Here is a 16291-nt window from a genome sequence, read left to right as displayed (position 1 = left end):
TTCTTTAATGCTGTGATTAGTCTGTCAGTGAGTCTGGAACACTGGACTGTGACTCCCACAGCACTTCTCAGTCCTCCCCCTTAGGTGAGATAGGAAGAGGAGTAGTAGTTTAGGTTTTCCTGTCCAACTACTTGCTCCACTGGAAGCCTATGCTCAGGTAAGCTGTGATTCTCTATGTTCTGGCCATTCCAATTTTGGTAGAAATGGTTGACCCTGTTACCTCAACTCTTTGATGGAGCAGAAAAGAGAAGTTATTTTCAGTTTTTTTTTTTTTTTGGTACCAGAGATTGAACCCAGGGGTGCTTAGCCACCAAATCACATTCCAGCCCTTTTTACTTTGAGACAGGGTCTCATTTAGTTGCTGAGGCTGACCTTGAACTTGCAATCCTCCTGCCCCAGCTTCCTGAGTAACTGGGATTACAGGTGCATACCACTGTGCCAGCCAGTTTGTTCATCTTTTGACCCATATATATTGCCCCACAAATTGGAAGTATGTAGTCATTTTCTTAGTCTAAAAGTGACAAATTTTGCTTGTTTACTCAGGAAAGAGTCTCGTGCCATCTCTATTCTTGCAAAAGAGAAGAGATGTACTTAGGGAGTCCCCTACCTTTTTAAAACCAGGATGTCATAAATCATTCAAGAATATATTGCATCCTAGAATCAATGTTTTTCTAGGATACAGAACAAATGTAAGTTTTCTATCTTTTTTCTTCCTGGTACAGTCACTTTGATGCCAGACCAATACTCTCTGTGTGAGATGTTGATATGGGTTATTGACCCAAGACCCATTAAAAACAAAAAGGGGAAAAGAAATGGATCCAATCTAAAAGATTAAAATGTATAGAGTGGGGACACCTGGTGAATATGAGGGATGATGCAGTCCTCTCCAGGTCAGGTAGGTGGTTAACAAGTGGCAACTCTAATGTAAGGAGCAGACTCCTGTATCCCTCCATTGGGTACACTTGATCCTGGACTGCTGTCCCTTAAGCTCAATCAGATTTTTAATATGTCCACATCTGTCTCTTTGGGTATCAAATTGAGCTACTGGCCATCTCCATCAGCTGGGCTACCAAAACTGTAGGCCAGATAAGTCTGGCATCCAGTGTCACAACTCATCCATACCATTGCTTTCTCACTCTGGATCTAGAAAGCACAGATTAATGAGGACAATATATAAGAAGAAGACCTCATTAAAAGATACATAGAAGACACAGGATTCTGGGAGGGAAATGGGGGAAAAGGGCATCAACTGTAGGTAACAGTGGACATCCTGTCTACACCAGGACTGGAGATATTACCAGAGTCCTGGCCAAGGCTTGGCTCTAGGGAAATTTCAAAAGAACAGTCCTGGCCACTTGCTCCAACATAAAGTGCCAAAAGTAATGGTGAAAACAGGAAAAAGGGTTTATTTTCAATGTGGCTACACTGGGAAGAGAGATCTATGTGCTATGTTCAGGATGTAAACAATATCTTTGGGGTTACATAGTAAAGAAAAGGGTTTATATTGCTAGTGATTTTGCTCAGTTTGTAATATTGTTCATTATTATCCTGGGGACTCATCATGTAAAGGCTTGTTTACAGAAATGAAATTTCCACTGCTTGGGAAGCAGTTTAGATTTCTGTCATAGGGTGTTATGTTTGCCTACAGATCTGGGAGCTGGGAATTGAAGATAATCTGAGGGAAAGAACTCATTAAAGAATAGGTCAGAGAGAAAATGGAGTTAGGCTGGGGATTAGATCCTTCTTCAAATCCCTATCATCAAATAACCATTCCATTCTGTGGCATAAGGATTTCTTTAACTATTTCCTGCTGACAAGGAACAATGTGAAAATTTTTGAAATGGAAGAATTTGACAGGGTGAGAAAATTTTCTCATATCTTCTGAGGAGTAGAGCATTTTTTCTTTTTTTATTGGTTCTTTTTAGTTATACATGACATTAGAATCCATTTGATATAATTATACAATCATGAAATAGCTCTTATTCCAGTTAAGACCCTCATTCTTGTGGATGTATATGATGGTGGGATTCACGGTGGTGTATTCATATATGTACATAGGAAAGTTATGTCAGACTCATTCCAATGCCTTTCCTTTTCCTGTTCCCCTCCCTTGCCTTCATTTGCCTTTGTCTATCTACTGAATTGCTATTCTTTCCTTCCCCACCTATGTGCAGTTAGCTTCCACATATCAGAGAAAATATTTGACCTTTGGCTTTTTGGGATTGGCTTATTTCACTTTACCTGATAGTCTTTAGATCCATCCCTTTCCCAGTAAATGTCACAAAATCATTCTTTAAAAAAAAACATTTATTATGGGACTTTATTCATGAAGGACAATGTGGTTAGGACACAAGCCAGCAGGTGGTCACAGCCTCACCACCTGCAGGGTGCGGGGAAGCATGAAGGGAAGGAGGTGCACCCAGGAACACCCATTCCACTCCTAGAGACCCAGACACACTCCCGGTGACTCAAATGACAGGTGGGGGTAACAAGAGATGGAAGAGTGGCCAGAGTGAGGACCTGTGGAATGGGGCAGGTGCAGAACCCCCATCCACTCAGAAATCTCTTGGATCTCATTTGTCTTCCTCTTCAAGGATGTCTGGAAGGTCATGTGCAAGTCTCTTCAAGGTGGCTTCTTGATTCTTGCCTTGTACCACCAGGATCCAGGGCCTCTTGGGAAGGGCTGCTGCCGGGACACTCTCCTGGGCACCTTCAGAGGATGGACATGTATAAAACAAGCCAGACCAGGTGGGGAGATCCCAGGACTGGCCTGGCCAGGTTGAGTGTGCCCAGCAGTAGCCTGAGCCCTGGGAGGGGTGGTTTCTAATCCACTGCTGCATCAGAAACCAATCCTGCACGTGTTGCTCCTCTAGGCCTAGGCAGGAGGCCAGGGCCACCAGGGTACTGTGGGATGGAAAGGGGTCCTTCCTGAAGTGCTCCTTCACCTTCTCCATCTGCTGCATGCTGAGGATCAAAATAGTCCCACTCGACGCTAATGGGCCCAGCATAAAGTGAATTCTTTCGATCTTATCCGTGGCAGCGATCTCTTTCCATCTCATCCACGGCAGCGATCTCTCTTTCCATCTCACCCATGGCAGCGGAGGCTCCGTTCAGAGGAGTGGATAAAATCATTCTTTATGAAAAAATAAAAAATAAAACAATAACAATAATAGAAGGGAGATCAGTAGAGTAGAACAAGCAGATCTGGGGAAGGCAGTAAGGGAAGGTACTAGGGAAGGAGACTGAGTAAATTATGTCATGTGCATGTATAAATATGGCATAATAAATCCCACTATTATGTATAATTATAATGTACCACTAACAAAATAGTTGTGATTAGACTGAGATTTAAATGGAAATGGACTTCTTCTACATGCTTTCAAATAGAAAGTTTTAATAATGCTTATAAAAATATAACAGTGTATTCCAATCAATATTTATACTATCTTCTATTGCACTTAAATCTGAAAAGGAGGTTATGATCTGAGAAACTATCTGCCAGAGTATTCATGATTTCACCCAAAGAAGCAATTTATTTTAGTTTCTACCACTACACCTTCTTATCCAACTCATGGCTTCACGTATGAGTCCCAAAGAGTTGCTTTTCTGTGTTTCACTTTTTCAAACATTTCTGGGAAGGTTAAAAATAAATATACTGGTTTTCTTGAAAACATGTTCTCTACTTTTCTTTCACAAGTGGTCTATACTATGTCACTAATAAATCCATTTTAACCAACAACAAAAAAAATCATTCTTTATGGAGGAGTAACATTCCATGTGTATTTTCTTTATCCATTCATCTGTTAAAGGTACCTAGTTTGCTTCCATAGCTTAAGATATTGTGAATTGAGCTGCTATGAATATTGATGTGCCTGCATCACTATAGTATGCTGATTTTAAGTCCATTGTATATATGCTGAGCAGTGGGATAACTGGGTCAAATGGTGGTTCCATTCTAAGTTTTCTGAGAAATTCCATACTGTTTCCCATAGTGGTTGCACCAATTTGCAGTCCCACCAGCAATATGTGCCCCTTCCCCTCCATCCTCACCAACATTTGTGATTCTTGATAATTGTCATTTTGACTGGAGTAATACGAAATTTCAGTGCAGTTTTTTTAAAAATTTATTTTTCAGTTGTAGTTGTACATAATACATTTATTTATTTATTTACTTATTTATTTATTTTAATGTGGTGCTGAGGATCCAACCCAGGGCTTTGTACATGCTAGGAGAGTGCTCTACTGCTGAGCCACAACCCCAGCCCTCAGTGCAGTTTTAATTTACATTTCTCTAATTACTAGAGATGTTGAATGTTTTTTTTCTTATATTTAGTGACCATTTGTATTTCTTTTTTTGAGACATGACTATTAAGTTCCTTTGCCAAGTTATTGATTGGGCTATTTGCATTTTTTTGGTGTTAAGTTTTTTGAGTTCTTTATATATTAGCAGAGGCATTTTCAAGTTGCTACGAACAGCCCAAGTACTAGGCTTACAAAAGCACTAAGTTAAACAGCACCCAAAGAGAAGGTGAGAAAGGAAAATAACAATGCTGAGAACCAGGTATTTCCTTTTGGATCAAATGACCTTAGCTTACTATTAAAAGGATGTATTGCCAAGGTATCAATAGTAATGACATGTTTGTCTAGATCTTTCATAGTTTTGATTTTGTTTTTTTTTAATAAAGGGGAATGCAAACACAACATTCTGTTTTTTTAATAAATCCCACTGATATATTATATCCCAGATGTTCTCAACTATGAAATTTTTGACACAGATATGTTTGTATTGATTGTGAGGTACATTAAAATTATTGTTAATAATAACTAGAACCATCACCCGGAAATTATGCATTATTACAAATATTAAAATTTTTATTAGTGTATTATAGTTATTCATAGTAGTGAAGTTTATTTAAAAATATTCATACATGTATAGAACATAATTTGCTCCATTTAATCTCCAGTGTTTCTACCTTCACTCTCCTCCCTGTTCCTTTTCCTGTACTGGTCTTCTTCATATTTATTTTTTGTTTTTTAAATTGGTGCATTATAGACATTTTGATAAAAGCACATCAACCCTTGGACTACAGTCAAGATATCTAAGATCACCTGGTTTTGGAGCACCCATCTTCAGAATTTGTGTGGTTTCCAATGTTTATGAGGGTGACAATACATAGGGTTTGAATAAAAGTTGCTGTATGCTGAGCTGGAGCTTCCATGCATAATTCTACACTGACAGAGGTTGGCTCCTGGAACAGTATGACTGTTTTTTTTTTTTTTTATACAGTATCTGGCTTTAACATTATCCCAGTTATGGAGGTTTCTGGCAAATGGGAAACAAACCATTCTTCAAGGGTTAGGCATACCCAGGTCTATCATTCAACCTTTATAAGGAAAGGAAAGCCACTTGTGATTTCTACAAATCCACAGCCATATGGCACAGGGTATATTCCTATTATCAAATAATGAGACAAGCCATATAGACTCATTTGCAATGAGAGTTATGTTACACTTCTGTCAGGGAGTCCTGCCAATTATATTGGGAGCCCCACAAGAGTCATTTTAGTTTTCAGTATATAAGTTCACATTCAATTGAACTTGTTTTTCAGTTATCCATTTGACTCCATCATGTACTCCATAGCTTATACCCAGAGAGAAATTAACCAGTTATTGTACTAGATCAAACACATTTTCCCCCCTCAGCTTTGGTTGTGAACATCTGAGAGGTCAGTGTTTTTCTTAGAAGAGGGGAAGAGGCATTTTGCATTAGGAAGGGGAAATGCGTTCTCTTTGTTCTTGAGACAATTAGAAAACCACCATCATACAATTACATTAACTTCCTGAAGTTTTCAAGTAGTCTGTTAAGTCCAAGAGAGAGCACTCTCTGAATACCCAGCTGGATGATGAACCTCAGAAACTGAGAACCTAGTCTGTAAATAGGTTGGATTGAATAGTTTGGAGTTAGGAAGAGAAAGAGAAGATAATGAATAAGAGTAAAAAAAAAAATGCATGGCTGTTTAAAATGTCTTGCCTGAGTTTTTTCTCTTGAAGAGATATTGGAGGTCTTCTAGAGGAGTTGCCATCCAGCCAGGTGGCTGGGTGGGTCCCCATGAGGATCAGATGAATCCATTTCTTTTGAGTGAATCCATGGTTTAACATCTGCAAGTTTTAGAGATGTATGAGTATTTAGGAGTACCTTGTAAGGGCCTGTCCGTCCATTAGTAGATATTCCAGTCCCTGGTTAAATGTCTTTAACAAGACTCCATATCCTTGTTGGAAAGGGCATAGGCTCTTGTCCTAGAGAAAGCAAAACTCATGCGTAGAGTTTAGAATTTGGTTAAGCTGTTGTACACGAGTGTTTGAGCCTATATTCATATTCTAAATGGGAAGAAAACATCCTTCTTATAGAGGTCTGAAGGTATATCCCATATATAATCTCATAAAGGATCAATTGTAGACCCCTCTAGGTGCATTCTTATGCAGAAAAGGACAATATGCCTTTTCCCATGTTGGGCTAGTTTCCTGACATGGATTTCTTAGAGTCATTTTAGAGTAGGGTTCATCTTTTTTGCCTTATCTGTCAGTTGAGTTCTTCAGGAAGCATGCAGTCTCAACTGAATTCCTAAAGTTTTACTCACCTTTTGTATTACTTTTAAGGGTCTTTATCACTCTTTATGGAGTGAAATATACCATATCTTGGAATGTCTTTTAATAAGGCTCAAGCCAATTCTGAGGCCTTTTCTTGTTGGGTTTGCCTGGTCCAAACTGGAGAAAATGTTAACAAAAACTAGTAAGTTTCTACTAGTAGTCTTTGGCATCTGGGTGAAGTCCACTTGCTGGTCTTCAAGAGGATATGGCCCATTATATTGGGGCCCACAGGTTTTGGACAGTATTTCTATTTGGAGTTGTTTTGGCATTTTTGGTTCACCACTTCTATTGCTGGGCACACTTGGTCCTCAGAGGTAAGGTCTGACAAATTCAGTAACAGGTTTTGCCAATAATGAGACACTTGATGAATATAATTATGACAAACACAAGCTTCTCTGGTAATAAAATGACTCCGAGATGCACTGATCCCCAAAACACCACATAACTCTGACAGGCATCCTTCCCCTACTCTTTCTGTGTTCCAGAAAGTTGTTCAGGATGTCCCAGGGGTCTCACCAAGTCCTTGGAAAACTCCATCTTACAGGACCAGGATTACCCTTTGAATAAATCCTCTCAAGCTTCTGCCCAGTTCTGTAATGTATACCCTTCAGCATGTCAAAGAACTTCACTGGTGGAAGGACAGAGCATGGAGTGAGGGGCACCTACCAGCAGCATGTTGATTTCTCCCTCCTGGGCTGCTTTCAGCTTGGTAGCTGGCCCTCCTAGGGGTCCTTACTACTCACTTCATTGTGGGAAGCCATTCTCACACGTGACTGGGCAACTCCCGGTTTGGGTCTGAGGCGCTCTGGCTAACTGTGTCGGAGCTTTCCCGGCCCTCTCCTGATGAGAGAGCCTGTCCGTGTGGGGGTGTGACTGACCACTGACCCCGGGGGCCAATCACTGACCCTGACCTTGGAGTGCGGCCCCCCTCAACCTTCATTGGATGGAATTCTCCCCTGAATTTCTTGTTCCCCAATAAAAGGCTACTCCCTGGCATGCTCCCTCTCTCTCTCTCCTGCTAGCCCTGAGTAATCCTTGCTGCCCTACCGGGTGGTTCGAGGTGGGAACCAGAGAGGGGAGCTGTCTCGGACCTGGTCATAGAGAAAGGTAACTGAGTCTGTGTGTTTTATTTCGATCTCGCTAGCTAACTTTTATGCCAAGAACCTCATTAATGAAACCAGTGCGCTGGTCGCATGGCGGACTTCATCTTTGGAAATGGAAACTACATTTGTAGATTTAACTCCCCTATTCATAATCCTGCTTTATGGAGATGAGGCCAGGTTCTCCTAGAGCCTCCTAGGCTCTCAGTCTTGCCAATCTCCAGTGTCCTGGAGGTGGCCTGTCTTCTTTCCCCATTTCCTGCTGCATGGAAAAATGAGCTGGATTCCCTATGGGAATTGAATCATGTATGTCCCCCTAAGGAGTTGACTGCTTGGAGTGAGCATTTGGGGCCAAGTCTGAGGGGCCCTGGTGCCTGAGATTAACTGAGCTTTTTATTTTCTAAGAGCAAAGACATATGCAGCCTTTATTGCTTATTTTCCCTCATTACATGAACAACCAGTATTCATTGTAGATATTTAGAAGGAGCTGATGCACAAAATGGAGAAAACAAAAAACATCTATAATCCCATCTAAGAGACTCTCAGCATTGACATTTGGGTATACCTCTTTGCAGTTTTGTTTCTGGATGATTTCTTCCTTCTCTTTATGTATTTTAAAAGGGTTTCATGGATGGCAATTCTCTTGAGGACTTCATTTTGAAGAACAAAGTGCAGTTTTTGAGAGAAGAGTGGGACTGCAAATTGGTACAACCACTCTGGAAAGCAGTATGGAGATGTCCTCAGAAAACTTGGAATGGAACTACCATTTGATCCAGCTATCCCACTCCTTGGGATTTATACCCAAAGTACTTAGAATCAGCATTCTACAGTGACACAACTACATCAATGTTTATAGCACCTCAATTCACAATAGCTAAACTATGGAACCAAACTAGATTCCCCTTCAATGGATGAAGGGATAAAAAATGTGGTATAAAGGATGGAGCTGCAGAATATCATGCTGAGTGAAATAAGCCAGACCCAAAAAACCAAAGGCTGAATGTTTTTTTTTTTTTTTCTGTTAAGTAGATGCTGATCTATAAGGGCGGGGGGTAGGGAAGAATGAAGGAACTTTGGATTGTGCAGAGAGGAGTGAAGAGACAGGAGAGGGTGTGGGGATGGGAAAGATGGTGAAAATGAGATGTACATTATTACCCTATATGCATGTATGATTATATTACTGGTGTGACTCTGCATCATGTTTTTTGTCCACAATGGAGTGAAGATAAAAATTAATAGCTAAATGAAAACTGGAAATTTCACCATTATGTGGACATAAAAACCACTATTAATCATTGAGTAAAAGAAGAAATCACAATGAGATTTAGAAAATACACTGAGATGAATGAATTCAAACAAACAATCTATCAAAATTTATAATATGCAGTGAAAATATTGCTCATAGAAAAATTTATAACTTCAAATGCTTACATTAAAAACATCTCAAATCTCAACTTCTTAAGAGACTAGAACAACAAAGTAAACTAGTAAGAATGATCATTTGATCCAGTTTTTTTTTTTTGTATCTCTCTGAAGACTTTAAAACCAGCATACTACAGTGATATAGCCACATCAATGTTTATAGCAGCACAATTCACAATATCTAAGCTATAGAGCCAACCTATAGGTGCCCTTCAATAGATGACTGGATAAAGAAATGTGGTATATATAAACAATGGAGTATTAGTCATAAAAAAGAATGACTTTATGACATATAGATGGATCTGGAGATTATCATTCACATGAAATGAGCCAATCCCCCAAAACCAAATGTTGAATGTTTTTTCTGATAGGTAAAAGCTAACCCACAATAAAGGGGGACAGAAAAAAAAAAGAAGTTCAAAGGAACAAAGAAAATGAAGGGAAAAGAGGGGGGATAGGAAAAGGAAAGACATTGAACAGAAGGAAGTTAACAGATGGAAAAGAGAAACTAAAAGGTTCTAGATATAGATTTAATAGAGGGAAAATGTGTTTCTTGATAAAAGAGTCTATATGATTAAGTAATTAAGAGAGTTTAAATAAGTGATAAAAAAGGTCTGTGTAAGTTGGCTATATATGTAAGTTTTTGAGCAAATAGTCTTAAAAAATTAAAAAATTATACAACTATGGTTAAACAACAACTGTTATTTTTCAATACTTTTCCTGTGCTCTCTTGCTGTGCATAATGAAGTTCTTTCAAACCCAATTGAAGAAAGTTTCTAATCAAACTTACAACCAGCTTCTGCTTAGGCACTACCAGCCTCTGATGACCGATGAACCCCCAACATCTTCAAGAGAACAGTTCACTCAGTGCTGAAGCTCACTACCAGGCACGATGGAATACAACGGACATCAGACAGTGGGAGACAATAAGTTCGGAGAACCTCTTAATCTACCATCCTGGATTCATGAGTCTTTATGTCCTTCTAAGCCTCCTCATGGCCCCTGGCCTCTTTTCTGTCAATCCCCCAACATGGAACTTCTGCCAAAAGCTGACCTTTGCTTTAATTTTTATCTTCATTCTGTTTTAATTAACTCTGATTTTGTTCAGGTGCTGGTGACGCCAACATGGTGCCTAAGGACTTCTTCTTCCTACCTTCTTCTTCTCTGCAGTGGTGCGATAATTTCCTGCCCGTGTGAACTCTCCCACCAGCGCCAATCTCAAATCTTGCTGGCGGAGAACCTTAGCCCCAATGAAAACTAATTCCTGGGCTCCGGAGCTCATATCTGGAAGAACTTACCAGTAAACAGGTTGCCTGCCATTTATCTAAGCCCTACCATCTCCCCCTTAGTTTTATATAAGCACAGAGCTTTTTGCAAGGGTAATTATGGTGCCATTAATATATGTTCATATTTTCCAGGTATATAAGTCTGTAAGGTAGAAACTTCAAAAGAGCATTATATCAAGCTGGTGTTCTAAAGTTGTATGGTAATTTTAGGCTTAAAAAGAAAAACTTGTTGGAGATTTATTTATATAATTTGTGTTCTATAATTGGACTTGTTATCAATAAGATATGTATAGTTCCATGTTACTTTTTACACTGAGATACAATTTAAATGTATTTTTAAGTTAATGAGAGCCTAATCTGTGTAAAGGTTTTATTGTAAAACACCAAAGTACTTTGCTACTTTTCTATAAAAGGTTAGAAGTTTTCAGCCTTTAATTCATGTTTTAGATGTGATATTATGTTGTGTTAGCTAATATCCATGTAAACTTGAGCAACAATTTATGTAGGCTTTGTAAAATGATGTCTAAAAAGCAAAGAACAGCTTCAGAACTATAGTATTTAAGATTTATGAAGAGCCCTGCCTTACTTGAGATAAGGCTCCATGTCCCATCTCATGTGAAAGAGACTATGAAAGAAGTAGGCCAGATTTCAGTACATTTAAAGTTGTGTCCAAAAGTTGGTTGCCCAGTAAATACTCCCCCTGACCATCTGGTTGTTTAATAACCTAGGACCCTGTGCGGCCTGGCACATAGGCATCGCAGGACCTAAACCAATCAGTTTGAATGTATCCCACCCCCTTAGGAGTGACCTATCACTCCCGCCCAACCTGTTCCCACAAATGAATGTACTAATCGTGTTTAAGAATTGTTGTTTGATTTTCCTGTGGTGTATGATGATTGGTTAAAGGAGACTGTGATGTATGTAAAGTCCCCACCCTCCCCAAAAAGTGTACTTAAAACACTGCTCAAGCCCTGCTTGGGGCTCTGGGCTGCTCTCCCTTCTTGAGTGAGCACGGAGCCTCAGCACGCTGGATTGGATCCTCAATAAACCCCTTTTGCTGATGCATGAGCTGGTCTCTTGGTGGTCTCTTCCTCTGACATTCACCAGACCCTTACAAGCTAAGGATAAAATCACATATCAATGCATTTTTCAGTCATTAAACTATGTATAACTATTTCAGTATGGTGTTATGCAGATGGGGATACTGAGGCCCAGAGAAGTGAAGTCACTTTTCTAAGGTCACATGGCTGGGAAATGGTTGAGGCTGAGTTTTTTCTCAGAGTAATGGGCATACATTTATTAGAAGGGATATGAAAGGAGGAAGGAAAACAATCTCAAGGGAAATGGTAGGCCCTTTCAGAGAGAAGAGAGACACTGTACCTCTCCTTTGAAGCTGAGATTTGATGTCAGATTCCAGAGTCTGTTTCCAGAAGCACCACTCCATAGAGCCTCTTCTCATAGTAATCCTGTGAGGCTCGATCCAGATGGTGAATGTGCAGTGCTCAGCTCCATGCATGGGCTACCAAGAAGGCTTGGTAAATGGATGGTAGCTGTTGTACTAAGCCCTCAGTAACTGCTGGCTCCTTGGAAACTGACAGGCCCCAAGATGAGGGATACCATGGAGTACACAGGGAGGAAAGGCCCTGTTTACAAAGTGGAGATGGAAACACAGGGAAAGGCCCCAGTTCCAGAAGGCCAGGGGCAGGATTCTGGCAAATGTAAGATTCTCTGAGGTCCAACATCCAGGTGCAGGTACCCACAGATGATGGAGGCTGAGGGGGTAGAGTTGAAAGTTAGTGACAGTGGTCCCATTACCACCAGGGCCAGCTCACTCATAAGTTTCAGGCAGACCCCCAACATCATAAGTGGGGAGCAGGACAACCCAGAGGGAAAGATGTTCCCATCTTCAGAGCTGGGGCCAATCAGAAAAATTATGGACAGGCCTGGGCCTCATTATTTATCTGATAATAAATCCTGGAGGGTAGCTATGACTCCCTTTCTCTGAGGAGGTGATCTGTGCCGCAGTCTGGCTGGGCAAAAATAACTGAGCTGCCATAAAGCCTTGTAGGTTCAAACAGCAATTCTTTTTTTCCCCAATTCTCACTGGCACTGCACACACACTCGTTGGGAACACACTTCTTCCAACGGGCTCCGTGCGCCCAATCTCCTTGAACCCCAACACCCCCTCCAACTGCACGGGACCTCCAAAGTAGCAGGCGCCCGAGAGACAGATTCCTGGAGCCGCCCTATTCATGGATCAGGGTCCATATATAACTCAATCAATCCAGCATCACAGCAATTATATACAGCTTAACTCAAATCATCATCTCAATGGTTTGCTGGCCTCACCTTTCAACCATTCCCTCTGACAATATGCCAGGCGTCATTCTGACTTGGCTGTGGCTCTCAACAGATCTGAAAACAGAGATGATGCCTTGTGAGGAGTCTGGATTTGGACTATCATAGCCTTCATCCCCTAAGGACCTTTCCAGCTCCTCCCTCAGCCTCTCTCACTCCTGACCTAGTTCATGTCTTTGGCTTCTTTGAATTTCCCAGGCCTAGGATCTAAGCTTTGTTTATTATCCCCATTTTGCAGAACAGGAAACAGGTTCAAGGTCAAACAACAATGGGATGGCCAAGTCAGGAATTGAACGTAAATTATCTGCCTTCCAGGCTGCTGCCCAAACTGGGTCCATTATGGCTTCTCATCTGCAGAGCACAGCTGGCCTCTCAACCAGAGTGCGCTGGTGCCAGACCCACTCTGCTTCTGCTACTTGACTGTGGCTAAGCTGCTTGTGCTCTCTGGGCTGCCCCTCTGACATGTTCTATGAGGGGGATGGAGATGCATCTTCACAACTTCTGGAGGAAGCCAAAATGCCCTTCCTCATATCCTCATTATCCCAACATGTCCATTTGCAACCCATCAACTTCTTGAGTTCACAAACTAGGGCTTCCAGGAAGAGACTGAAGAGTCAAGGCCTGGCCTACTCCTAATCATAAAGAAACCTTAATCAGGTCATGACTTCTCAAAGCAGTTGCCCCTTATGCCCAGAGATAGCCAGTCTTGCTTTAGGCATAGCTCCCAGGACCACTTGGAGCCTCCCAGACAATGGTGGTGGATGCAGTCCCTGCACACTGTGAAGCACCAGGGCAGGCATGTCCACTCCTTTGCCCACATCCTGCCTCAGGCAAGAGACATTGGACTTGATTCTCAGATGCTTTGGCCCTGCTTTCTTTGAGACTTTACCAGCAGCCCCCAGTAATCTCTGGACCCAGCTCTGCCTCACCCTACAGTGGGGTAAGTTTCAATCAGGATCCCTGACATCCATGGCATGAAGTGACCCAGAAGCCTGGAAAGGAGCATAACAAAACCTGTCAGGCCAATAATGTCAGAGCATGAGCAATGGCATTCTATAACCTCCAGACCTTGCCCATGCCAAGCCTCTGTTGAGAACACTGCCCCTTTCTGACCTTTTTCCACTGGATAATGCTACCTCACTTTTAGTTCTCAGTTTAGACTTCACCTTCTCTGTGATGCCACATCTGTGTTGGCCCCTCTATGAACTCCCACAACCCTCTAATCCAACTGTTTTGAAATCATTGACTTATCTTTCCCACTAGATTGGGAGTGTCTTGCGGGTGGGTCTGTCTAGCTCATAATGATATCCCTGGCATCTACCACGGAGAGTAGCATGTAATGGATGTTGGGTGAACTTTTGGAGGATGAATAAATTGTATTCTTCCAGGTGGCACAAGCTTTCCTCAAAGAGTGTGGAATGCCTGGGATCCCCATAGAGGTCTGATCACTTGGTATCTGTCCCATGGGCCACTCCCTGTGGGGCTCTGCTCTCCACTGGAAGTCCCCTTCTTCTGAAATCATCCCTTGAGCAGGCTAATCTGGGTCTTCATTGCTGCTGCTACCTTATCCCATCCAGTGTATGACCTTCATGTGGGGCTACCAATCCCATTTCCCAGTAGGCTTGATGGCTATTTCCAAGTTAGCTTGATGGCTATTGCCACCCCTCCCCAGAACTCTGCTTCTTTCCACCCTGAAAAAACGTCCATGTTTCAGAAAACCTCCCTCCTCAAACTCACCAGGCCACACCTTAGTCTCTAAGCCCCATTCACAGGCCTCCTTTGAGATGGTGGTTCTCCAGGGGTGGTCCAGGAAATAGTGTTGGTCTATGGGACCTTCAAGTGATCTGTGGGCAGGTCCAAAATTCAAGGCATGCAAAAATGTGTGATGGAGTGTTAGGGGTTTTTAATTAAGTTTATTTTCTGCAGCAGATTTCAACCTATACATTGAAAACCCAAAGATGGCTAGCTTTTCAGTACAGTCATAGTAAAGTTTATCTATCCAGTCAAAAGGCCATCAGACCAGTTAGGATTTGGGAATGTGCCAGGATAAGATAGAAAGAGCCTCTAAAGAAGGAGGCTTGTTTCATGATATGAAATCAGAACAGGAAGGGGCCTATAATATTGCCCCCCCTTTGGAAGTGGAAAAACAGAGGCTGTAGTATAAGAGAGGCCCAAGGGGCCTAGTTGACCAGGCCCAATGGTACCCTTGGGCCCCCAAATCGTTTGGCAAGCATTCCCCAAAGAGGGACCACTGTAGCCTCAGTGATCCCAGGACTACAGTGCTACCACCCCAGACCAAAGCCTTTAAGGATCAGTGAACACATGCTGCTTACCTCTCTTTGGCCTCAGCTCCCAGCCTTCCCAACATCCCTAACAACTGTGGCCCTTTGGGGATCTCCCAATCCCCAGCTCCAGGCCAGACAGGCAGGCAGCCTCCCCTTCACATACACACAAACACAACCTGCATTCTTGAATAGCTGCCACCACTTCCTTGGCCTCAGCCCCAAGAAGGAGTGTGGAATGTGCTTCCCTGAACCATTAGGGAGCCAGTTACTATGGGGGGAGGAGTGTCTGCAGGGAAGGCACTGAGAATAGAAAAATAGACTGCAGAAGGACAAGAGGGATAAAGCCAAGGGCCAAAGCTGCTAGGGGTAGGTGGCCCCCGGCAGTTTCCCTGGAGACCAGGCTGGGAAGGAAGCCCTGGGCCTCTATCTCCTACTCTATTCTCTATACCCACACTCACAGGACACAGGATACCAGGTACCAAGGCTCTCTGGGCACACCCTAAGATTTCAGCCAGAAATGGGGTAGGCATGGATTCTTCTGGAACAAGCTTTAGAAGGCAGGAGAGGAACTGACTTCTGCATGTACTGAAATAAAATTACCAACTCAGCCTCCTCTTTTGTGAGTGCTAGCATCCAATCTTTTTACTGTGAAGTTCATTGTGAAGACAAATTGAGTATTATGAGCTCTTTGTCATTCACTAAAATTAAAAAGTCAAGAATTGTGAATTATTTCCTGTAGTTTTCATTTTGTAAAAGTCGATTAGAGATGATTCTCAAGTATAAGAAAAAGGTAACAGGAATTTCTGGTTCAAGATAAGAAAGAGGAGATACAATTCTCTTCCTCCTGATAGATACAGCTCAAAACTTTGGATGATCTTCTTATTTATATCTATATCACACTGAAAGGTGGAGAGAAGGCAGACCAGCTAAAGAACTCAGGGCCCATTGAGTGTTATAGAAGGCAGAAATCAGAAATACGAATGGGAACAGACAAAAAACAAACCAAACTGAATGCCAAAAAAAGAAGTTCAACTCCAACAAAATTCTGCTTTCTGTAACCAAAAAGTCAGAAAAGAGATGCATAGCAAGGCAAAAAACAATTAGACACCATCAATCCACCCCATTTTAACACCACAAAATAAAAAAGTGGCTCCACCCTGTATCCACAGCAAATGGGCTGAATGACTTCTGC

The 16291-nt window shown here is 41.8% G+C and overlaps 1 long non-coding RNA gene across 1 annotated transcript in view; it reads right to left on the bottom strand.

Annotated features, from left to right (window-relative positions):
* Positions 1-2289: 2289 nt before the first annotated feature.
* Positions 2290-16291, bottom strand: part of LOC139703100 (uncharacterized) — a 45986-nt gene continuing 31984 nt past the window's right edge. Inside the window, exons 2-3 of the long non-coding RNA XR_011705584.1 lie at positions 6032-6159; positions 2290-3133 (exon numbers count right to left, since the gene is read on the bottom strand). This is a non-coding gene — a long non-coding RNA (uncharacterized lncRNA). The remainder of the gene's footprint in view (positions 3134-6031; positions 6160-16291) is intronic.

The sequence above is a fragment of the Marmota flaviventris genome, chromosome X, assembly GCF_047511675.1.
Source record: "Marmota flaviventris isolate mMarFla1 chromosome X, mMarFla1.hap1, whole genome shotgun sequence".
NCBI lineage: Eukaryota > Metazoa > Chordata > Mammalia > Rodentia > Sciuridae > Marmota > Marmota flaviventris.
The sequence above is the reverse complement of the archived record's forward strand: the minus strand, read 5'-3'. Positions and strand labels throughout refer to the sequence as shown.